The 27,074-nt window shown below is 39.0% G+C and overlaps 1 protein-coding gene across 1 annotated transcript in view; it reads right to left on the reverse strand.

Moving 5' to 3' along the window:
- Invadolysin (leishmanolysin-like peptidase, invadolysin) overlaps positions 1–27,074 on the reverse strand; it is a 217,513-nt gene that overhangs the window by 115,098 nt on the left and 75,341 nt on the right. The window lies entirely within an intron of this gene.

Raw genomic sequence — 27,074 nt, forward strand, 5'->3', positions numbered from 1 at the left:
GTCGATACGTTACGCGAATGAAATTATTTAATATTACGATTTAACCGCAACCGGGAGGGAGGAGGGGAGGAAAAAGGGGGGGAAAGCTGCAAGAACGAATGCACCAGTTTAATATGTCGATTAATTTTCACTTTATAATGAGTTTTCGCCACAAGAAGGGTTTGACTATCGAACGGGGTCCGGCACTTCGTTTAATAGAGCCCCATGTAATCGAGGAAGGTCACCGTTGCCGCGTCGCAATGGACTTGCTTGTTAGAAATGCAATTATGCGAAGATCCACGTTAAGTTTTAATCCGATCCACTTTTATACTTGCGGAGAGTTTGCGTCCTGCGCGAAAAGCTTCTTAGTGATAATGCGATATCTTAAGAGGATAGGAGTGGCATTAACTACGCCAGCCGAGGAGCGCGGAGAGGACCGCGAAGGAGAAGGGACCGGATCGAAGGTCGAAGTTAAGATGCACCGGCGCTCGAGTATCACGTATATAGAAGATAACGGTAGCTAAACCACGCGCACTCCATCGTAACTTACAAACCACTCTAGCGAATAGTGCTCTCTTAATTATCAAACTTTAGACCGCTCCTAATTTCTATCCTTATATCCATGGTCTATCCGGTAATGCGACGTCGTGCGCGTGCCAAAGCGTACACCTCTCAACCGGGAAGTATCTTAAGCATAGATTTTCTAATACCGCTTTAAAACATTTCAACAATTAATCTGCATATTTATGGGACGGATGCGCGCGTGTTTAATCGGTACACTAAAAACTTTACATTAGCAATTTCACTTCAGTTCTTCATGTCATTTACATTTTCGTAAAACTAATTGAATTGAATATTAATTACGCAAATTTTAATTGGGTTAATGTACATTTAATTTAATGTTCATTAAATTACATTAAACAGTGAGTTAATAGTGTCTGCCTTAGTTTTAAAACGCAGCATACGCATATTAATAAGATAACGGTAATATAAACATAATTATTGATAATGGAAATAAGCGAAATATTAATTATGCGAATGTATAACACGCTGCGTTGTACGTACATTAAAAACGAATTTGGGTAAATATAATTGGTATAATAGCGTTACCATCAATTCAATTACTTTGAGAACTAATGGAAAGGAAATGCCAAGATTAAGCAAGCTGGATAGTACGGCGGAAAACAAGAAAATAGAGGTCTACAAATATCCTGCAGAGAAATTCCATAAGCCTCATCCATCTTGGTTATTGGCCTTAATTCAAGACCATTCAGTCGGTATTAAGATGATTTCCACAGAGAATCGATATTTTCCAGTGCTACGTCTACTGGCCGTAAAGAATAGTAATGATGGAAATAATACTAATCGCGGGAAGCGACGTTATTAAAGTTATACCTGCATAATAGCCCGATAGATATTTTTTTATTTTCGCATTGCTTTACAAAAGTTGTTAATTGAAAGACGAAGATGTAGAAATCACATGCACGCAGAAACTTGTAGACAGACCAAAATAATTTTCACGATTTGATAAAACGGTTTATTGATATCTATTTTTAAAGCCTTGCGCGACACAATATTAATAAAAAAAAAAAAAAAAAAATTGATTGCTCGCTAATTTACTCGAAAGGAAAAGAAAACTTGCTTGATATGTTTAAAGAAACATAGAATTTATTCCATGTTTATTCGCGGATACGTTTCTACATATAAGCGAGATGTTACATTACATTATTCACATGTTCAAGAATCAAATTATCTACAGCAGGAAAAGGCACATAAATGATGCAATAATAATATGTAGGAATAACAGCGTACGTTGTTTTTTTTTTTTTTTTTTTTTTTTTTAAATTGAAATAACGTAAATATATTACAACATTAGTGCGACACATTATTTTAACAGATAATTGTTGATTACGGAAATACATATTTTACGAAAACGACGGGAGATAAAATATCCGATACACATTTGCACAGAGCGGTATCTCCTTCTCTGGATGAGAAAGTGCTTCGATGCACTTCGATTTATCATACATCTACACATTGAAATAGGGACCGAGGGGACGAAGGGATCGTGGAAACCGGGCAGGTGGGCAATTTCCGTAGTAGCCGTCTACCGTGATATACCCGTCTCTTTCCGGCCGTACCGCATTTACACGCGGCACGATGGAAATTTTGTGTTTCCCATATATGTCCCGGCACTTTTCCACCATATTTATTCGCGCCTTTCCCTCCGGCGGAAACATAATAGCCGATCATCGGTTCATCGCTCACTATCCACCGCCTTAAGATTAGATTCCCTGCACATCGTATAAAACAGTAAGAGATGAATTCTTGATTATTGCCATCCACGAATATACCGATCCGTAGGCATATCATCTATTTTCAACTACCGTTCCATTTAGACACATTTGCATGATGCATAATTTAGCTCCGTATTCCCATTGCACGTTAAATTTTTAAGGCTATAGTCGATTTAAAATTTAATATTTTATATATAGCCGACCCAAATGTACGCGCAGTATTATACGTACTGCGTAGTAAAAGTATGTAAAAAAAAAAAAAAATCAATTATGATGAATTTGTATGATACGTTAAAGTAAATTTAACATTATGCTAATACAAGACCCGTGCTGGCACTTTTAATAACAATAAATTATTTAATTTTACATTTTTTAGAAACTGTAAATAATTTAACAATAAGAAAAAAAAATGCACGATAATGGAGCTAACTTATGGACTGCGCGAGAATCTGTTCTAAAGAATTTTCGAAACAATTTATTTTCGAAATCGGGCGTAACGTTAAGCTGTTTCTCGAAGTAGTGTGAGTCGGTCGGTCGTCTATTCAACCAGCGAGGTTGGGGAAGAGATTGATCTACGGCGGAAGTTGCGCGCGTGAATTTGAGGACATTATCTGATCGCTTGGAGAAAGTAATTTATGGGAGTAGTTTAGTCGTGTGCGATAAAACAAATTCCGCGCGGAAGAATGAACCGAAGAGCGCGAGCAAATTCTCGAGATTCCCGGAATCCTTTATTTCGAGTCCTACATTTTAATAGCTTTAATTAAGCGTATATATCGGGTTCACGCATCAACGATTCATCGTATTGTTGGGTCAAACCTAATTAAATTTTTTGCCGCTTGAACAATACAAATACTTATAGAACAGCAAAGTAATGATATAAGAAAATTTTTTATTTAAATATAATATAATAGAATTCTGTTTTTGTTTCTGTAAAAAAATTATTAGAATTCCTGACATACAAAAAAAAATTTTTTTTGAGGGATAATAATAAAAAAATTAACGTTCAAAAATATTAAAAGTCATCTGTATGTTTTTATAACATAAAAATTAGTAAAAGGAAAAAAAAAATTATCGTAATTTAAATCTAAGTTATCATATTAATATTAAAGACGTTAACATACTTTTATAAAATAATTATCAAAAAAATGGACTGTTTGTCTCTTCTAACAAATGCGCGGAGAAAGGAAAATAGTCAAAGTTTACCTTGCCAAGAAACAATGCTGATTCTCATCAATTAACGGAACGCACGAACGAGAGATTAAATGAACTCTGTTATTTTATCATTTGTAACTAGTTATTCTCGAACAGTCGGGATCTTTGCCAGTCGCACACCGGCTTTCCTCTTCCGTTTACTCTGATTGTCAGAAGACAACTCCCGCTCCTAAACTTTGAAAACCCGTCGGAGAGTTCCGTGCTGCAGTGCCGTCAACAACGAAATAAACTTCGTCGTTTATATATCTCCGATGTGCATCTTTCAAATGATAAAACTTGCTCGCGCATAAATTCATTAACGTTGACAAGGAATTAACGGCGGAAAATCCATGCTCCGAAATAATTGATATCTGGGAGAAAGTATAGCGTCAAGAGGGAAATGCAATATTTAATAGAGCTAGTCATATATAAATTTAACTAGAGAGATTAGGATGTAAGAACCGTGGTTCGACATCGAGGCAGGTTAATGTTTTTGCCACGAAACTCCCTTCGACAGCGGATTGGGCCACGGAAAATAGAGGAAAAGACACGTCCGTTCGAAATGAGATTTAAGGGGGATCGAGGAGAGGAGACGACGGTAATCCTATTTCTGCCGCGCGCAGGCTCGGCAAAAGATTTCCTCGTACAATGGAGGGCGGTTACGGCACCAGAGAGTTCGAAACCGGACTAATTGTCGGCCGAGACGAGGTAATTCCTCGCTCGATGCCACGGGCGTCGCAGTAGAGGCCTCGTAATTGCGATCTACTTCACTTTTTTTTTTTCTTTTTCCCCTCCCCTCGTTCGTTTCATCCTCCTGCTCTCTCTTTCTCTCTCTCTCTCTTCGCGTCGCGATAAATCCAATAGGCCGACTTCCATCAGTCATCATCAGGCCTGTCCGATAACGGATAATACTAGACGCCGGACAAGACGTGCAAGTACGCGGAATTATGCGCTCGAGTTTCTGTCATGATCATAATGCTGTGCAGTGGAAGCTGTCCGAAACACCGCAAGCATTACCGCGGCCGTGGCGCGAATTGGAACGTGCCAGTCGGCGTAATACATCAATTTCGCTTTTACACTGCGAACAGCACTTAGCTCGGGGAAAATATACGCCATAGGATATCGCGTTGAAATACGTGTTCAGTAGTTTCGGGTGTCACTCGATACGGCATATCTGAAAACGAATCTCTAGAGTTTATTGTTGTGAAATACGGTTGACGTATCGTGTTACCTGTTTTAATCACACGTTTCGCAGAATGCAGTTTAACCGTGGAACTTTTGCGCCATCGACGCGGCGCGCGGATCCCTCGCTAAAGAAAAATAGTACGCCACGAAAACTGACAAAAGCATCAAAAGTTTCGCGCGGTATATAATTGTCGATTACGTCGAATATTTTAATCGTAAAATATTATTTATAAATATCGGTAAAAAGCTTTGATATTCAGTTTAAAGTTGCAAAAAACTCGACCGCTGTATTTTCTTCGGGAAAACAGTTACAGAAAGAAAATGCAAGCGCATACGAAATACAATTATTTCGTTTTATAAACGGAAGCTTTTCAACAAAGTAACGAAACTGCATATACCGCACGATTTTATTTTTTACTAAAGTATTTGCAAAAAAAAAAGTTTATTATAACCAAGAATTTTCACTAAAAAAAAAAAAATCAAAAACAAATATGAAAGCTTAGTTATTTTTGAGCAAATATTAATATCGTAATAACATAACATGTATACGTATAAAGCCAAGTTGATATTTTCCGGTATGGAAATATTATTCTCCGATTTTGCAGCAAAAGTTTTCTAGGATAGAACACGCGCGCCATGATAGCTGGGAAGCTCGTCAATAATGCGAAAATGATCAAAGTTTAATTTATGCTCGTAAGCTCCGTCGAAAGAGTTCATCGATATTCATCGATATGCATACCAAATTAGTATACTATGCGAGGGCGAGATCTTGCCCCAAATTTAACAAAACACCTTTAACCTTTCCGATCTTTCGTCTCATATTAAATTTACCAAAAATTGAAGCACGCATTTGGTTGAGGCAAGCAGTTTTATACACTTGCCGCGCCAATACGTACGTGCTATCCGCGATACGTGGGACCTCTCTGCTATCGGGAATACCGGAGGGAAGGCGTCATTTCGGAATCCCCCTTGTGTCGGCGCCGACAGAACGTGGGTATCATGTAAAAGTATCCCGGCGAAACTAGATTCTCCGCAGTCATACCTTATTTAAAAAGCACGAGGTCGCAACGCGATTGAATAGATATTTCGCGCCCGAAGAGAAAGAGGGTCGGGTAGTGTCTTTCGCCGAATTTTCATTTGGAAGCTATCCCGTCAGCTTTCAAAGCCGGCGGATCCGCGCATTAATTACCGCTCTGCCGGCGCGATAACATTTGCGATTTTTGGATTCGCGGCAATTGGAAATTCCGGGCTCCCCATATAACAACAGATAAATGGCTATTGCATTTTGTACGGCGCCTTCATGAATATGCAGCCTGCATTGTTATCTGCAAAATTATAGCTAGCAATTTCTATAGCTATGCAAAACGGGCTATCTTGATAGGACATCGCTTGGCAAAGATATCGATAAGTAATGCGAACGTATCTGAACGTATTTGCCGTTCATATAAACTTGCTGTATATTACGCGTAAAACGGTGACGTGTAATATAATCCGCAGCATAAACGCGTTAAACGTACAAAACATGTTTTTCTTTCCGGCGCATAGTATATTATTCGCATTATCGCGAAACAAAATATCAACGCAGAAACATTAACATTAGAATTACCACCGTACAAAGGGCTTACCTTTTAGGCAAAATTACAGAACGCGCGGTGGTATATTTTACCAAAAAAAAAAATATAAAAAATACGTTTAGACAATTAAAACGCTTAAGAAGCTATTATTGTAAAGTTGCTTCTACCTACCGTCCGGTTTAAATACAAAATTATTAGCGTAGTTTCTAAGTCTTGCCTGTGCAACAAATAATTACGAAACAATGTGAGCAATTATATTATAAATCTATTTCAAAATTTCTAAAAATATAATAATTTTGTTAGTTACATATTCAATTTGATGAATATATTTAAAAATCTATAGAGTTTAGAATATTAAAAAAAAAATAAAAAAGTAATAAATTTTTGAGGTTAATAATTTAAAAAGCAATTTCTTTTCATAAAGATACCGTAAATAATGATTATCGGCATAGTATCAGTAAAAAGAATATCCAGGAATTTCGACAGAAACTGAATTATGCCATCACCTGACGTTAATATGATTTGCATATCCATTATAGTAGCGTGTTCGAGGGAAAAAAAAAAAAGGGACGGCTCGCTTTTTCCGCGATATCGGAGCACGACTAGACAGTCAAACCTGTCACCTGTTTAATATTTTCTGTCGTATAACGTTCCCTTTAGCATATTGATAAAATTGATTCTTTATTTAAAGAACAGGGAAATGCATGTTGCTTCTAATTTTAGTACAGGATGTGCTTGATATTTTTAAATCTGAAATATACGCGTCGTAACTTTTGGATAAGCATTGATAATAAACAGAGGATAGAACGTAATAATTAATACAAGCCAAAGTTAATTCTGTCTCTAAACTACTACAAATAAAATATACGCGTGTTTCTAACAACGGCAATACGTATAATCTTCTCGAGAAGGAGTTTCCCTGCAGGGAAACGTCGGCCGGAAGAAAATAAAGAAAAATCTAATTAAAGTACAGGAAATCAAATATGTAACGTAGAACCGACCAACCATTCTTCCCAGTCATGCTCTCTTGCCTCACACGTACCGACGTAAATTTGCGATAACGACGTAAACGCAAAATCCCATGCGGGCCACATCGGCGCAAAATGCGAGTATGACGTTCATTGAAATGATATCAGTTTTCGTAGCGCGGAATCGAGGCGTGCCACGCGCAATTGGATCCTCGAATTACATCCAGAAAGATCAAATGGCGCTTCGCGGCGCGACGGCAACTGTTAATTACATACGCGGGGCGAATCCAGTTCGATGTACCGTGCTATTCTGTTTCTGGTACTCGCGAGATCCAAGATGCCGCGCTCCGTTCGACTTACGCAAATTGATTCTGCAGGCGGTTCGGGCTACGTTTATTACTCCCGATGATAAGATACGTACTTGCATGTACCCCGGCATTTGCGATCGAAATGCGTGTTCGAGTCTTATCTGACATAAAGCCACATGTGAATACCGAGCAACGGTCTACACGCCGCGGTACGATCACAGCCGTGGCTCCCTTGCCATACTGCCAGCATACATAATGTACGATAAACATGACGAGCGCGAGCGTGCGATGCACAATGCGATAGATAAGGCTAAGAGCAAATCGATCCTTAAATTTTTATCGGATACGCTGTATTTGCATCGTGAAACATTCAAATCTTCGAATTCAACGCGAGTAGTAATGTACGTATTAATAATTTTCGTCAAATAATTATTAATTTATATAACCCTTTCTTTTTTCGTGCGTCAATTACAAGAAACGTACGGGTTAAAAATATTGTTTTGTTAAAATAAATTTAAGAACGACAAACGATATTTGATTAGATGTGATGGAAAGTCGATTAAACAAAATAATGTTGGAAATATAATAATATATTAATAAAAGAGATAGAAAATTTCTACGCGCTCTGCGACACATTTTAATTTGCAGTAGCGCGAAGATAAGCATTGAAGACAACCGACGGTGAGCGAGAGCGTTTCACGCTTGGTCAGTTCTATCAAGCGCAGTATTTGCATTGGTGCTATAATTTACGCAACTGCCGTGTTTGTGTCAAGGCAGTTAATTAGTCGAGTATATGATTGAATCAACCGTAGACATGAAAGGGTCTTCGCTCACGTCGGGGATCCATTATGCAAGACATTGCAATCCGTACCTAACGAACTAATTTGCCGCACGTCGCGCAAAATGAGAGGAGATATAAAGATGGAATAAGAAAGGACGTGGATAAAAAAAAAAAAGAGAGAAAAAAAATATTGAACGCGCGTACACGTCCCTATTGTCGGTGCAAACAGTTGTTAGACTTTGCGTGACAGTATAAGCCAGGGTAGAACAAATTGAATCAACAGATTGAAAGCACAGTGGTACAACACTTGGAAAAGATTTAAAAAGCGACTTTAAAAATCCATTTCTTACGCATCCCCCTTTTTCCTCCGTATATCTCAAAGAAATTGAGAATAAGAATTGCCTGATCAAAATTTCTAACGTAATAATTTAATATTTACATATATATTTCGCGTATTATAACAGTTGTTTTTACGGAATTTTTTTTTTCTTTTTCTTAATGTTCCGTGTCGCCTGAAAAATCTTCTAGCCCGGTTAATTCTGCCCTAGTTCACCTTATTGCTGAGAGGGTAAATTTTCAGACGCACGCGTCGTGGTGAATTCGTAGCAAATTGTGCAGCGCGAGCCCTAAATAAATTTCGCGTCGTGGGGCTTTGTACTCTAACGCGACAGGAAATTTCTACAGGCATGTAGGTGTGTCGGTGTGCACGCGCTCTTAGAGAATGTTACAAGGTATTTCGGGCAGATGCTCTTTTGGTCTACGCTACGCCCATCCCCGCGAGCTTCGAAGTCAAGCGCGAGACGCCGCGCTTCACTGAACTAAAGACTATACGCTATGATTCACTCAATTTTCAAGAATCTCTGTTTGCCAATCACTAATTCGACAATGTTTGATGAAACGACTATTTTCCATTTCGCTATTTTCTCGTAATAAATTTTTATAAAGCAAACGTTTTAAGAAACGTGCGAGCGTATTTAACATAAATATTGCATTTGTAAATTATTATTATTTTATTTCTTACAAGCCAAGAATATTTCGTGAACGATACGATAGTACTTTTTTTTTTTAATCTCCAAGAAATGACTTTGAAAGGTAAAAAAAAAAGTAAGCTCAATATCCACGACGCACTGTTCTTTATCATCGCAGGCACGAATTCAGTCGTATAAAATTTATAGGGTTTTCGTGTAATGTATGGTATCGTTTTACATGTATGCCGTGTGTATATATGTATGTGTACAGAGTATACAGCACGCGTCTTTCATAGCGTATATTAAACCACCACTCGACAAGGTGGCCGCCACCTCCACCTTCTTCGACCTGGCTGGCACGAGGTGATCTACACGTGGCAATATTGCGCCACATGCCGTGAATTCTCTCAGAGCCATTTCGCCTAATCGAGGCGGCGGTTACCGTGAGCCACTCGGTGCTTGCGATCATCGAAGTAACCCCATAGCTAGTGACCATTAAAAGATGGACGGCGAGATGTCCGAACAAGCAACCGTTGCCGTTGCAATGCAATAAATGAAACGGGAGATACTCATTTGTTAAGACTAATTAACATTGATTAGAACTCAATTGAATTATACAGAGTATTCCAAGCAACACGTCGCTCCCGAAAACAATACGGGTATTGAATTAAGATCGAAAACGAAAGAAACATAATTTTTTATGTTTGTACAATTAACAATTTTTAAATTATTTAAAATTAAAATATTTGAAGTAAAAATGCAATAAAACAGAAAAGAAAAATAAACGTTATTCTCTAGCATTATTAAATAAAAAAAAAAAAATAAAAAATCTTACGCGTAAAACACTCGTCAATTTTAATTTCATTGAATACGCGTAAAAATTTAATCTTCTAAGTAGCCACATCCGGGATAAGAACCTGATGTACCACAGCCAACGGGTATTCGTTACATTGGCCGTATCTCTTCGATCTTGGCCAATCCTATATCTCATCGATCGTACACGCGACCATAATCCTCTTACTAATTCGCCGCATGCATTACAGATTGGGTTATACTCGCGTAGCTTAGGGTAGCCTAGGTCAATCCGGTATCCTCGGATTGACAAAGATTATGTCATCGCACCTAGGTGTCTTTACATCGATAAATGTCAACCGAATCTGTGCACATGGCGCAATAAATTAGCTGATAATTAATGACATTCGTGGAATGTCACGTGTATCGATAAATATTCATTAAACGCATATATTATATAAATTATAGGTACGCCTGAATAAAATTAAAAAATCGTAACTTCGTATTTAAAGCTGATCGACATTGCGATAGTCATTCGTTCGATTTAAAGAAAAAAAAAAAAAAGAGACAAAGAGAGCAACTGACCTGACGTACAAAAATTACATGACCACCAGTCATATAATCCCGTCGATGCATTCGATGCATTAAGTTAGAGAGTTAATCAAACGTTAGATAGTACCGTAAATTCCTTTCTGGCCGGCGCGAAAAACAAAATTTATGGTCCCACATAGATCGATCGCTTGTCTCGAGACCAAATGGAGTCTGAAATTCTTCTGCGGCCGACTAAAAAACAAGATTTACGGTAATTGGATTTTGTAATTCCATCATTCTTGATTCTAAACTAACCGAAATCTGAAATTTCTTCCGGGCTAGACAAACCGATTTATGGTAATTAAGTTCCGTGATTCAATCCAGTGATTCTAAAATAGAACGCAATGAAATCCATTTGAGTGCGTACTTCAATTTAAAAAAACAAATGACGACGTTAAGTAAAAGGTTAATGTAAAACGATGAAAAAAAAAAAGAAAAAATATTATAAATATAACAGTATTTAAAAAATAGAAAAAAAAAAAAAAGGTACAACTCCAAGTCAAAGAGAGAATAATAATTTTGTTACTTCGTTTGAACTTGTGAAATGTAAATAACAAATCTGAAGAGAGTTCATCATAAATTTGAATTGCATGTAAAAACCATATAAAATTCATAAAACTTTTAATACATGCGCATATTAAAATTAATAATAATTATTATTAGATATAAAAAATTTTCTCTGCCCCGGTTCATTAAAATCACAACGTTCTTTAAGCGTGAAGCCTAATTAAACATTAAAAATGTCTTTTTAAATTTGTGATGTACTGCCGACATTATGAATCTTCGCCCGTCCAGTTCGCGGCTCACCTACGTTGTTTATAATATGAATTTTGTAAGAGTTTGTAGTTCACCCGACGTAGAAACGATAAAAAGCTCTACGACCACATTATTGCGGGATCTGCGATGAGATGCACTTTCGCGCAGCGATCTTGTATCATACTGAACAGGTAAAGTCCACCTGGGTCCCAAAATATAGTTATCGTCACAAGAGATACGAAAATTGATCTTATATCCCACGAAGGGACAGTCGACATTTTAAAATACATAATTGATTAAAATACGTCACAATTTATCGGCGTTTAATTAGACTTTACATTTGCATGAACTTTGCGATAATTTTGTTTAGCGACGTAATTATACTAACGACGACATCAAGGTAAAAACGACAATATTAATAAATCAAACATGACTTTAAGGTTTAGCATCACTCGCGTTTATTGGACGAATGGCAGTACATCGAAAACCTTTTATCGCGGGTGTTCATTCCCATTATCGCGGGGAGGTTAACGTTTCTATGAGATATCGACCTAAGCAGGGATCAGTAAAGTTATAAGGTCACGTCACTCACCATACTTGAAATTTGTCGGAACATATTTTCGTCTCTTCGACATCTCGTGGTTTATTACGACCAGGGGCGAGATAATTATGTAATATCCAATCAACGTGTCTAACACTTACGTATCCTTGCACGAATCTTTATTTGAACAATCGGCATACATACATCTACATTAATAATTCCCACGTGATACAAGTACGAAAGAATGATTTAAGAAAAACGAAAACTGTTATAAAAATTATTTTTTTTTTTAAACTGGTAATGCAATTATATTATATGTGCAATTATATGTTGCAAGTAACGTTACGTCTGTTGCTCGGTTATTCTTGTCGTTGCAAATAAAGCTTTTAAATGACGAAATACGACTTGCACGGTACCAAGCATAGCAATCGATGCTCAGGCACGTCCGCCGTACCCAAACCACCCCAATCTGGCTGGTAGTAGCCAACCTGACCAAACAACAGTCTCCAGATCCCGTATAAATTAAAGCAATTTGCATGTCACGCGCGCTCACGAGTTCTAGACACGAAATTTGGCGCGGTAGAAATGACGAAGACCGAATGTCGTTAGTCAAACAATCCATTCATTTCTACCGTCTGGCCGATCCCGCGCACGCATGAAGACACGGCTTGAAATTCTCAACTGCAAATGACGCATGAAAGTAGAGGCGGCGCGTGTGACGCAATAAATAGCAAATTCATTGCCACGCTTATAAATTCACATAGCGAAACAACCCGCGTAACAACTTTCGTTAATTACACACCGTCGACATTTAATTATCACAGAAATATACGTAACGTTGCATTACAGTCGATACTTTGCCGTTTTCTGGAGCTACGTTACAATATATCCGATGTAAGTAGTACGACTCGCATAAAGGCAGACGTGATACAAATTATTATCAGCTACATTCGATATAAAAAAAAAATCTAATAACCACGCGTAATAATCGCGAATAAATTTACGCTACGTTTAAATTAACATATGCAATTAAAAATTACTTTGGTCCTCGAGGATTATTTCACTTTGAACGAACAATCTCTCCCCCCGTCCCCCCGTCTTTCGACTGTTGCACAGCCTCATTTTGCTCTGTTCCGCTTCGTTATATGTTAACTCCCTGTCCATGCACGTCGTATCTGTTAATAATGTCACAGCCGACCTCTGAGCTCTCCCTCTCTCGCCCACAATACCCACGGCACCCCTGACACCGGCGGCGCTTACGGGGCGGCGCCTGAAACAACCCTGCGGGCCTCACACGGACTGCGTTACGTTCCATTATGCACGCCGGTCGATTCCGCTCGAGCGATTTAACATGCATTAACTTGTAAACTCGCGACTTGCCGTGTACTCGATAATGCAGCCACCACCGACGACGTCGCCAGCCGCCGCGCCGCCGCTGCGTGGCGTCGGGATGCCTTTTACGATGGGCATACACCACGAACCTACTTCCCGCGTGTCCCATCCTCTTGTCCCCGGTACCCAACATTGACGTTCGACGCTCCGGGTTCCATCTGCCACCCGGAAGACTCTCCCGAAGGTTTTGATAATACATTATTAATGAGCCGAAAGGAGAATCACGAGTTTCGATTCTTCCGAATTCGAAATTCCGATTCTCCGCCGAGGTACGCGAATAATATTTAAATAATTATTGGCCGTCGGCGCATATGAATTGTCCGCGGTTGAAAAGGCTCGTGGGGGGGGTCTCCTTCGATTGAGCATTCATGATTAAAAAAATGCCAGCAAATGAAAAAATATCCGGCCGCGAAGTAAGCGATCCACGTGTTTTTATTTAACGCTGCACTTTCCAGACAAATATGTTACATCACGAATAATTTAAGATAATATAGAGGAAAATATTCAGTTTAGAAATATACGAAAGCCAAGTTGCACGGGCAAATGAAAAAATTCTATTGAAAATTGATTGCGTAGTGTAAAATATATCACAAATATATACATATTTTTTTTCCTTCTTTTTTTTTTGGTTTTTTTTGTTACTTTTGCTGCGATGCATGTTATGTGCCATATCAATCATTCCACACAATAAAATATAACTAGGACATAAATTTATAATAAAAACGAGTTGCACATTTGGATGTAATATTTATATACGTGTACAAGTATCCGGCGGTAAGAGAAATATTCATTCTGAAAATTCGCAACTGTAATTTTTTTATTTTTATTTTTTTTTTTTCCAAAATGTTATCAATGGTTTATTCCACATTTAAATATTTTGCAAGCGAAGCGCATCAAAATTCGATACCGGGACAAATCTCTGAGGATACGAACGCTTGGTTTCATACTCTTTATAAATTTTTAGTGATTATACGAATTACTGTTCACAAGGTACAGAAAAAGACATAAAACGAAGCCGCGTTTCTTCACAAAAATAAAGGATGAGCAAATGTACAAAGCACATAAAATCCATTCAGTTAATTTTCAAGCTGCATAACTAAGTTAACGACTCTTGTCGCTCTTTACGATGAGATTGAAAAAGTTACCGCATCCCCCTGGGCGTCGAGCGACAGAGTAGTTGAGAGGGATGTTAATCGACGGCTCGGATAGGGCGCAATTCGAACATTTGGAAAGTAGACGAGAAAGGAGGGTCGGGGTGGATGGTAAAGGGTGAAAGGTACGCTGTGGGAAAAGGGTGGCGTGGGGGAGGAAGGCGAGGCGGTGCAGTGGCCGCATAAGAGTACGTTGGTATGGGCAGCCATTCAAATGGAAGCTTCTCGTGTCCCACCTCTCGTTTTCCCTGTCTTCTCACTCACCATTCCCTTCCCGTTTCAAGTGGTCAGCCCCCAGCAATCGTCCGGCACGACGGGCAAACGCGCGAGTCGCAATCTGTCCCTCGTTGAAAATCACCGCGGAAACAAAGTAAAAGCTCCCTCCGGAACCTAGCACTATAGAATCCCTAATCGAAACTACGAGCCGTTGCCCGCGAACTACGTGCACGGAGAATCGTGCGGATAATCGATGGTCGTACCAATTTCGCGCAAAATCGTAAAGGCGAAGGATCCATTGACGCGGACGCACACGAGTAATTATGCCCCCCGCACCAAAAACTAATTAAATAACATTTTAGCAATATCGGAATTTTTTTGCAATATTACGAAGCTGTAAGTATTAAATGAAAAAAAGCTCTTCCGCGACAATTTCCCTCGCGTGACCGTATCAAACGGAAATAAAGAAACTCATAGTAGAGGCTTGAAAGGAGAGCGTAATTAAAATCGCAATTAAAATACGCAATTTGCATCGTCTTTTACGCGTTACCAGTGAATATAATAATATAAATCTGTTACAGTAAAAAAATTACTTTCGAAAATATTTCCTCGTATATATTTTAACTAAATTAAAGACAAATAATAATTACCGTATTACTAAATTTGAGTGTCACTTCTGTAATGAATTTAAAGTAACAGATCATTATTATTTATCCGCTCTTGCCGTACAATTCTAAATTCTATAACCGAAGATCGATGGGGAAGGGCGGAAGTAACTCACGACGGCAGTCTTTCAGTGAGGTATTACTCTCGCAAGATAACAGTCGCGCGGCTCGAGCGCTCTCAACGTGGACCATCGTGGCTTGCAGCCGCAAAACTATTTTCCGATAACGACCGACACTCGGTCGGTGGGGTACATTTGTTCCAGACTCGCACCCTGATTGCGCGGGACGCCCGTTTTCCCCGGATGCATATTTTATCCCGCTGACAGATTTATTGCCGGCATGGTTATTCGGCCGCGCCAGCTTCTTCCTCGATTTTATTGTTTTTATTTTGTATATCTGGAGGGATCATGTCTCTCGATTCTCACTACCACGTTACACGACCACCGGACATGCGTAGGTACATCATGAAACTGTACGGTGATGAATAGCTCGGCGCCGGCGTATTACACAGTTCGCGAAATGAGAGATTAATTTCTTGAATGCAAATTGAAAAATGGTACGTGAAAAATAACTCGGAAAACAAGTCAACGATATTGAATAAGATAACAATTTTATCTCTTCAATTTATCTAAAACAAGAAGTTTTAACACGGGACGGCGATAATTGTCACGTGCCGTGTTAAATAAACTCACGTTGAAAATTAATTGTGATTTATTCTAAAGCTCGGATGGGAATAAGGGTTAATAAAATTTTAGCAAAACATTTCCATCTACATATGAATGTTTAATGCAGCACATATTCCCGCTTCAAATTAGGTTAAATTAAATAGAAATAACAGTTCTCGATCTTAATTCAAAATCTGATGTCATTTCGTAGTCTTCGAGTTTGCTCTTAAATGCCAAAGTTCCATAATTTACCGTTACAGACTGTCACAAGAATTATGATGCATGGCTCTACGAGAGAGTTTCATATGTCCCGATGTTTTTCCCAACTTTTCCGCCACTTCAACGTAGATATATTATTTCGTAACGAAAGTATCTCTCTGTCGCGTTTCCTCATGCTCAATATTACTGGCGTTACATTACGTAAAATCCTTTTTCATATATGTATATCACCAGGTATAAATGTACAAACGAAATGTTGCCGGCGAATTTAATTCTTTTCTGACAGTCACTTCTGCTACATGACCTAGATTTCGATACACACCCGTGTGTTACCCACAGGCAGTCGCAGTTTCATAACGTATATTGGCTATTGTGAAAAGTGCACGGATGTACGGGTATATGTTTGCACCGATAAAACCCTAAATTCCAGCCGAATTGTCGAATCAATTTCAACAAAATTTCAATGAAATCCAACAAAAAAATAATACTCTCTTTAATTACCACGAGCAAAAATAAAGCGTCGATGCTGAAACAATTGCGGAATTAAGTTTATCGCGATTCTTATGAATAACGATTTAAAATAATAATTCATCGATAATACAAATTATTTCTTTTTTTGTTACAAGACGAGAATTTAACGTTGCAATTATTTAATCTAAACTTGAATCGAACTTAAAATATTGGAAATTAAAAATACAAAAAAATAATAATAATATTAATAATTCGATTATAATATTATAGCCGAACAAATTACTAAAACAAATAAGTTTTAATTTTTAAATGACTGCTTCGAAAGCATTGTAAAAAAAAATTGCTGCCAAGTAAAATAAAAGTTCAGAATTTTTTTTTTTTTAATTACATACGGATACATAAGAAACAGCAAACTATTTCAGAGTTTTCGTTACGAACGTGTCAGTAATTCTAACTTTGGGTAAACGAAACTGAGCGAGTCGCAACGCTAGCACCTCTCTCTCTCTATTGCGGAAACCCTTTCCAATCATCCGGACGGTCCCACATAAGATTCTTACGTGCAACGATCTACGAACCCCCTCGCGCACGTGCAAACCGTTCTCATATAAGGTGTCCCGGTTCATCGAACGTGGAAAGGATACGAGATGGTAAAATCACAGAACTATGTGTCCAATAACGGATACAGACATTTTCTACGGCAGACAACCTGCGCCCTAAATGCGCCGCGGAAAGTTACGAAAGATAGAAACTTGGAAACGAAAAGTCATCGACAGACCTACATTTCCGTAAGAAAATTCGTCTATTGTGCGCGGAAGAAAAAAAAAAAAATAGAATAAGAAAAAAAAAAAAAGATTTGCGGTCAAACTTGAGCAGAATTGATAATCACGAAATATGTATACGTAATAAACATTATTTCTCGAACGTTAGCTGCTCTGCTGAGCAAGTAAATTGCTTCCAATGGTAAAAAGTGCGATTCGACGGGAATCTCTTCAGGAATACCGCGTCCGCTGTACCGTTTAAAATAGTTTCCAAGTTGCGCAAGATATTTCGAACATAGCGTTTGGCACATCGTAAATTACATTCCGGCTCGTTCACGTACGCAAGTATTGATTATAGAGGTAGACCCCGAACACTCAAGCCCACTTTGGTTTGCCCAAGCACACCCTACGTGTTACAACGTTCGGGTCACTCTCGATCGCAGAAACGATTTTCTGTCCCCACAATACATTTGATTTGCTTTATGTATCACGTTTACCATGCGTCGCATATCGCGACGTTATTTACGAGACTAACGGTCCATTTTTTTTTTTTTTTTTTTTTTTTCAAGTCCAAAAATAACCATTGTGTTCCTCCCTCGAGGATAACGTTTATATTCCTCACATTCATCATTTAGCTCGAACGGCTTCACCGTATTACAATAAAAAATACAAACTTTTAAGGGATCGCAGATACGCGAGTCGTACGAGACGATGATAAATGTTGCACTTAAATCTCAATATATATTGACCCGGCTGTGTCTCACGATATTTTCCTGTACTTCAAATAATTATTAAATTTTCCAAGAGTGTTGTTTTCGCTGTACGTATGTAAGATCAGGTTGTAGTAACTAAGTATATTCTCGATATTAATATTCAACCGTTTTAATAATTTAACCACGTATGTGAGATTGAATAAACGTTCACTTTTAATCAATCTTAACGTAAAAGAAAAAGTGCTCGATATATTTTGCGACGTATTATGCCACAATTTTTATTTCCGCTCGATATTGACTAGGGCGTAGCTCAAAATGCCGAAACACGACTGCACAAAATTGGCGGGGCAAATTAAATTTTTTCTCCTTTCTTATGCAGTCTACTCCATATTCGCGGAAGAAAAGCTTGAGGGCAAAGTAGAGAGGCCGAGAAAAATGCATGCGCGTGATTGGTGAGAGAGTTACGTACGTAGAGAGGGTTCCGACATATTTTATCGCTTGTTGGGCCAAAATTGGTCGGATATTCGGTATAAATTCACCTTCGATGGCGGCATTATTTGACGTCGGTGTAATATGTGGGAATATGGCGGCGGCGAGCCGCAGCTACAGAATGACGTCGAGATGGGAGAAAAAGTTTCGGAACGAAAACGGCGCGGGGCGGATTTTTATCCGTTCGGGTTACGATGCTCAGCTACGGAGGAAACGGTGGGTAAATCGAATCTCGGCTTTGCGCTCCCTCTTCGCGTCCTTTGCTCGGTTTCCGCAGCTACGGGAACGAGAAGCAAAACGGCAAAGCCGGCCTTAATTACTTTTCGCGAAACAAAAGAAGAAAAAAAAAAATAACAAGAAAGATCGCGGATATGCTTTAGGCTGGGAAGATTGAATTTTAATGCATCGCACCGACAAAATAGTCCGCAAATCTTTGAGCTCTAATTTTAAATCGCGGTAACATACTTCATTGTTCAGATAAACGATAAAAGTAATCTGTTACTTTATTTCAATATTAAAAAAAAAAAAAGAATTTAAACACAATTTTTACACAATACGATTACAATCATAATAAAATTATAAAAAACGATTTTACATATATATCGTTAGAAATCCAATAGTTAAAATCCAGACATTACAGTCGCGCTAAGACATAACAAATCGATCCGTACATCGTCTAGAATAATTTACTAGGTATATTTACGTTGGAACCGAATTCATACGGGTTGAATGTGCAATGGGCACGTAACGTCACAGTTCGAAGGGGGTAAAATTTTAAACCTCGAGAGTACAAGATTCGAGAGAACGAACGAGTAACGACAGGTATTGGAGTTCCCCTCCCTCCACCCCTCGCGTGTGTTTTTACACAAAGATGACCGGTTTAGTCCAGTCACGTGCAGCTCGCGTAATCCGCGAAATTCTATTTCGCCGTGTAACGTCAGCCAAACGGGCGTAAACAGAATTTTATTATCGGCGTGTAAACGGAGCGTTTTTTATATATCCACTCCCGCGTATTGCCGCACGGTTCATCGGGCGCCGGTGCAACAGCAAGGTACCGCCCGCATCATCCCTAGCAGACAAATGTAACGCATGAATGACACCGCTGAGAACTAGTGGTTCGTAAAGCATCTACGTCACACGACGTAAACGTGACGTGCGAGGTAAACGTTTCCGTGTCCCCGGAGGTCCGCCCAGATCGAAACTCGGGGAGTGGCGCGCAGCTACTCCACGCCATCGAGGGACTGTTTATCAATCAAGTTAAGCAAATACCGTACACGTAACGTAGCGTATTGCGGGGGCGCGCTGTTGCGTTCTGGCACATCTGTGTGTGCCCCGCGCATCGCGTCAGATCATTCAGCGTAAAATGTAGCGAGTGCCACGCGGCACGCTAAGCGAAAACCTTAAGCATCACTTCACGTCAGAGCCGTAATTTCAAGTATTGCGGCAGCCATCAAAGATTTATGTAAACCGGGCGTATACGCAACCGCCGCGCAATTTACTTTCCCGATACCCCCGGCCAATTCGCGAAATAGTACGCGATTGATGTATATTTTTGCAAAACGCAACGGGTAAGTTCGAATGTTCATCAAATTCTCCCGTACACATGGAATTTACGTTACCCACATTTAGAACGCGTATTGAATAAAAGATGAACTACTTGCCTGCCGCAGTTGCATGCCACGAGTATAGAATTGCCTGATATGTCTTGCGATGCACTTCCACTCGAGGCGGAATATTTTCAAATGTGGCACAGGTGTGTCTACGTACCGTAATTCCGGCGTCTGTCCTAAAATTTCACGGCGCTACGTATCGACTCGGTGGCGTGTACGTTACGTCATTAATATCATAGCTAATTGCGTTTAATTCGCGGCTGCTGGCTGCTAAATTTTGATCCCGAAATTATACTGATAATAGATGATACAGAAGCCCATTGTGCGCGAGCATGAAATCGTAACAATTAATCCATCATATCTCACAAGTTATGCAATAGGATTCAATTACGAGCTATTAATGTTGCATCCTTCGGTAAATCCCGTATTCATAGTAATCTGACATTCTCACTTACTTTGCGAAGGGACTTTTTGCGCGGATATGCATGAATATTGCATTTCGAAACCGCCATTTAACAGGATAAAATTACACAGTTATGCCGCCACTTTACACCGAAGTACCTTCCGATTCCGCGCTCCTTTCTTCTCTTTCTTTCCTGATTTTCTGCATCAAATTTCTTCTCCTTTTGCCCTTCCCGGATACCGCAATATTCATGATAAATGAGCACACGCAGACGGTTACATTTGTATGAAACGCGCCAAATGCGATTTAGACGCAGCAACCATTCCACTTTACGAAGGCGCATAAATGTGTACGTAGTTTTACGGGCACAGACGAAGGTGCATACCCCACGTAATCGCCAGCCGTGGCATGATAAGTTCGAAATAACCGAAAGGGAAAACCATTTCGATGAAAATAAAATCACTCGAGATAGAATAGAGGTGCTACAAACACGTTGCGTTTGCTATCGTAAATCCTTTTTTTTTTTTCTTCTGGATGGGCTATCGTTTCTTTAATTATCGCGTTGTCTCGTAAATTTGCCCTCGCCATTCGAAGCTCTACGTCACGTTGTTAACGAAAGCTTTCTTAACGACGGCGCGTATATAAGTCGCTATCGGGGATGTAAATAAGTTGAGGAAATATGTAAATATATTCCGACCGCTTCCACGTCCCTCTAAAACGTACCGGGAGAGTTTTGACCGCGGCATGTATGTATGTAAACCGGCTCCGACTTGACTAAACTGCCGGGAACTTGGTCGACAATAGCGTTAAAATTATTCGTCTTCGGGATGATAAAATTACAACGTGTCAACGAATGCGCCGGGTGGAGAAACTCTGGACAAACGCGGACTTAATGCGCGTCCGCGGCCGCCGGTGATGTATGGTTCTCCCAATGTTGCTGCGAAAGACGGCAAGTTAAAGGTTCACCCGTGGCCGGGGAAGCTTTACGACTTTCTGGAACGTTTCACCGAAATCGTTCTTTCCTAAGGGATTCTCCGGTCTGAACTGCACGGCCGTCTTGCATTCGCTAAATAAATTCGCGTCGACGCGGCCAATGGGCGCCACCCCGCCTTTCTCACATTTCCGCTAATTAGCTTAACATTCGCGTCACGACTTTTCCCCGCTAACCTTTCGTAACAATGAACACGTGCCCGAGACGCGGCTACGCCGTCGTGAAGTACTGAAGATTACCAAAACTCGAAAGGAAAATCGAAAAGTTGAAAGCCACAGCTTTAACCGAAAGTTTTTGGAGGGAATAAAGAAAAAGAAAAAAAAACGACCAGGTAGATAGCGACCAGAGCTTGCGAATCTTTCGCGAGGCTTATCGGTTTCGAGCACTTTCAAAGAACGACTCCTCGATACAGGTTCAGATACGCCTTAAACTTCGAAACCACGAATCCTTCTCACTTACCACGTGAAGTAGCCGGCACCGTTAGAATCAGGAATGGGCTTTTTAATCGCAGAATTCGATTTTCTTTTCTTCAAGAAAGTTCTTATCGAACTTTATCATTGCTTTTTTTTTTTAGTAAGAACGAAGAAAGTTTAACGAAGGGGCTTGGTAATATTAAAAATAAGTGCCAATCGTATTCCTCGTTGCTAGTAATTTCTTTCTATTTCTATAAAGATTATGTATATCGCGTAAAATGCAAAACTCTATTAACTTTACATAATATCTATTAAAAAAAATAAAATAATAATAATAGATGTGAAACATGCGCGAATAACGCGTATAATTTATAATTAATACTTATATAAATAATAAATTAATTTCTACTTCGTTTATCTACGTAACGTTGAGCTATATTTACACTTTTGATTTTGGAAGACGTAAATTTTCAACTACAAAATCTGCAAGTCAATTGCGAACGCTTTTACGATGAATCCTATACGCGATGCAAGACACAGATAGCTCTCGTCCGAGATCAGTCGATGAAATTGCACACATTGCACGAAAGACCAAAGTCGCTATGCATGCGCGGTACTTTAGCCGCACAGCCGTAAAAGTCGCTCGTGTAAACAGACGAATGCTTCACGTTGTGTTTTAACGTTTCAAGCGTATTATCTAGACGAGCGCACGCCAAAGTGCTGGCTTACACGTCAGTAATTTTCGCCTGGCGGGCGAAGAACTTCAACGCTCTACATCACGGCGGCTCTGTACGTGACTAGGCACGGTTTTCATCTTCGGCCATTTGGAACTCTGTCACTTTTTCGTTGCGCAAAAACAGAGGCAAGAGAGAAATTATCGCGGCGCGTCGTGAAATAAATCTTGATGATTGCAAAACTGCCAGAGGGAAAACTGAGGAAGTCAGACGCGTGCATATTTATATTACGTAAATTACACAAGACAATAAATTGCCGAAGTTTAGGGAGACTGAACGGGTTTGGAGAGATAAGCAATTTAATTAAGTTTAAAAATTAAAATAAATTTAAAAAAAAAAAAGGAAAAAAAAAAATCGAAATACAGAAATACCTCTTTTATATCACATTTTTCCTATCGAGCAGCGTCAGTGTCCATTATGCATGCCACGTTTTTGATAAAATGAAACAAAAGTCCAGAAAAATGTTCGCAGTGATGCTTGGACGCGCGTAGATAGCGACAATATCATTTCCGTTCGTGCAAATTTAATATGCGCGCGCGCAGGCAGAATAAAAACACATTCGAACGCCGCGACGGAATATTGGAATAATGAACCGAGAACGAGCGAGCATCCAAAGTCGGAAGTGCTTCCACTCCATTTACTTCTAAAATTAATATTTTTATATATACATATATATATATGAAAAAAAAGAGCACCATTGGCCAAAAAGAATTCTCTATTTACCGATAATGCGGCATGATAAGGCGGAATTAAACTTCCAACAATTGCGCCACCGGCAGTTAATGAAAGGGAAGAAGTTAAAAGGCATAATGATAAAAAATGTATGGGAGGGGCTTCGCTAATTGGGTGGCAAAGGCGAAAGCAAAGAAACGAAGGCAAGCGCAAGAGTGTCGCAGAGATGAATACTTGACGACTGGCCTCTGTTTTTACACAAGCGCGACCGGAATAGCTGCGCGATTAGGTATGTATGAGATAAAGAGGAGAGGGAAGAGACCGAAATTGCGCAAACAGCAGGTAGACCCTCTATCACACGGTTATTCTAACCTGTAGGAAACCTCGGGGAAACACGCCATTCTGCCCTTGACAAAGCTCAACGTGTCTGCTTAATTTTCCGCGGCACTTTGAAATTCAATCTCGACTAGAAAATTAATTTTAAAGTGCGCTTGTGATTCACGCCACGGGACGTTAGCAAAACTAGAAAGCTCTTGTTATAATAAATTATGCCTTGAAGACGCCGAGGCGCGACAGCGATATAAATCCTTTGCGTGTATCAAGTAAAATTGAAATTCTTTAAAAATAAGTAAACCTTCCGAGCCGCAGTTGTAATTCAGAAAGATAACCGATTATCTGTTTTTAACAAAGATGAACTGGGCTATTAATGAATATTAATGCATGTAAATGGTAGGCAAAATGTCGTTGCAAGAAAGAAAATTACGTCATTGTTCGTAGACGCGCAGATACGAATTTACGAAAGAGAAAAGGTTTGCTAGTTGACACATGACTTTGTTGCGACTATCCCGTTCCTTTCGCATGAAGGTGACGCATAGCGGCGGAAACAAACAGATTTTGCAACTGACATATCGTACAAGGAAATGCGAAAGGTGGAGAAGGTAGTTGAAAATGTAAGCCAGGGCGTCCTGCAGCTGCGCGACGTTTTAGTGCGGGATTTGCCGGAAAATGAAAAAGGTCCGAGGAGTAGAGAGTCCTTGATCCGATGCGAAAGAGTTTCAACCGAGCGGCCGAGGAAAATTAATATTACCAGTTAGTAGAGGACTTAACAATTTGTCTCGTTACGTTGCGAATTCGTGTAATCGTTATTTCAGACCATTCGTCGCTGCGGAATAAAATCGATTAGAAAAAAAGAGTTAATACTAATCCGCGCCGCAAGAATGTAAAATTAACGACGCTTATGCAAATTTTACTTCGTCGAAACACATAAATCCTTAACCGCATTAAACTCAGGTGCTTTGATCAATTTTTTTATCACGAACACAACGATGGCTATTGATTTACTAAACCTTTAAATAATATACATATAAACAATACATAAAGTTTTCATTAAACTACTTTTAATTTTTTCCAATTTTATAAGAAAATTATTTAATTGTTACAAATTTAATTATATACAAAAAAAATAGAAGAAAAGTAAATGACAAAAATATCCATGCGCATTTATTACAAAAAAATATAAATTCTTAATTTTATTATCCGATTTACATAAATTTATTTCAAACTCTGACATCTAAAGTTTATCTGCAAAGAATAACTTTACAAATTAGAGTTGTAATTATATTAAATTAGTACGCAACAGAATATCAAACCTAAACAATAATAGTAACAATAAAAGTCGCTAATATATACAAGATTAAAAAGCAAAAATATATAAAGAAATAATGAAACCAAAAAAAAAAAGAACGAAAGAGAATACAAATTGTGACTTTAATAGCATTCAAGAGTTTTATGACAGTGAATTACGTGTACCTTCCTCTCTATATAATTCATAAGCTGCCATAGCAACTTTCATAGCCATCTCGAGTATTTATAAAGCATATTCCTCGATACAACTTTTAATTATCATTACGATGCTTATGTATGTGCATAATAAGTACTATTTACAATCTGCTACGTAATATATGCACAGCATTACGCATACGTTACTCTATTTTTTAATTTTTTATTTTACAAATCTAACTGCGATAACGCATCTAACACAAACCTAACTCACGTTATTATCAAAATAAGCATGTAACATTTTGCTGAAATAATATCCCTTAAGACTTGAAGCCATATACAATCGTTCTGCGATATGTACACGTTACGTACGTGCATACATATAATTTTAATTGTTATAAATTTATTCAAAATTTGTTATCGTAAGCTCGCTCGTGGAACAGAATATTGCTGCGGTGTGCAGTTTTCACGAAAAAGTGCGCGACCTCGTCACGATCTGCTTTATCATATCTAGAAAATCGATAGAACTGGGTTCCGCCATGTGCAAGGGGGTGGATAATTACAGCGGTGTGACCGCTGGCTACAGTGCCGATAAATGTCCTTTCACTCCGTTATACTTGGCCATCCGTCACGGCGAAAACGCTTAACAGCAGCTATAATGTTGTAACGTAGCGACATTTCGAAAATCCAATTTTACAGCGGCAATGAGACCCTTTAGCACGAGCAGACGAGAGAACAACCGCAAACGGGGAAATCGTCGCGAGTGGGCCTCCGTTTCTTTCGAAAGTAATCTCTCAAACGGGTAAACGATTCACTAGAGCGGCAAACGTGTCTTCCTCCGTTTTAATAAAAGCGCTGGTGCGCGCTGCCGGTGCAAGGAAGCCGCCTCTCGTACGTTAAGTTGCTTGTAATATATGGCTCGGCTTCGCGACATTAAAAGCCTTCTTAAGACCGTATCGTGAAGATCATATTTTGACATCAGGCGCTTTTACCGTCGAGAAAAGCTGCTTGTTTCAGAAAGGCAGTAATTAAAATCAGCCGTAATACATGCCATTTATATCTCGCATTTATTACTATTGATAAAATCTTTACCGAGACAATTAATAATATTTAAATAACGTAACTTAAAATCTTGTGTCTAAGAGATTCATTAAACATTTTTAATCTTAGGAAATATTCAATAAAAAATTAAACTGCCGGATAAATTAATTAAATTTTACAAGTATTACTTTAAATTCAATTATATCTGAGCGATAATGTATAAAAGACGAACATCTGAGGATGAAATTAATTAATTTAAAAATTCAAAATTTATATGACTAGTACAATGTGCATAAAATTAAATACACGTACGTTCGAATGTCTCGCTCTGATCAGTTTAATACATAATTTCAATCAAATCCATAATGAGTGACACCTCGGTTGCCTAACGCGTTGCCAATATCACTGTCGTAGAAAGTTCCGCGTCTCACTTCCTAAGCAGTAAACAGTACCGGCCGGATATTTGTTGAATTTCGTAGCCGGAAGTTTGACCGTCGGTCTGGCCAAATAGTTACAGCGTGTATTTCCACTGCCGGGTAAAGCGGACGTTTCTGAAAACAGTCAGTGGTCAGACTACGGGGGATCCTTGCACCGCCGTTGCACCGCAAACATTTACCACGGTACCGTTCGGTTCAGTCGCAAACATTACTGACAATTAGTCCGTATCTTTGAGCCTTCACTTGCTACCATCCGAGGCAGTCCCTCTGAACTTTAAGCTACGTGACAAGCTTCTGCCCGCAAGTCAATCTTGCAAACCAGTC

The sequence above is a fragment of the Cardiocondyla obscurior genome, linkage group LG02 (assembly GCF_019399895.1).
Source record: "Cardiocondyla obscurior isolate alpha-2009 linkage group LG02, Cobs3.1, whole genome shotgun sequence".
In the NCBI taxonomy this organism is placed as follows: Eukaryota; Metazoa; Arthropoda; class Insecta; order Hymenoptera; family Formicidae; genus Cardiocondyla; species Cardiocondyla obscurior.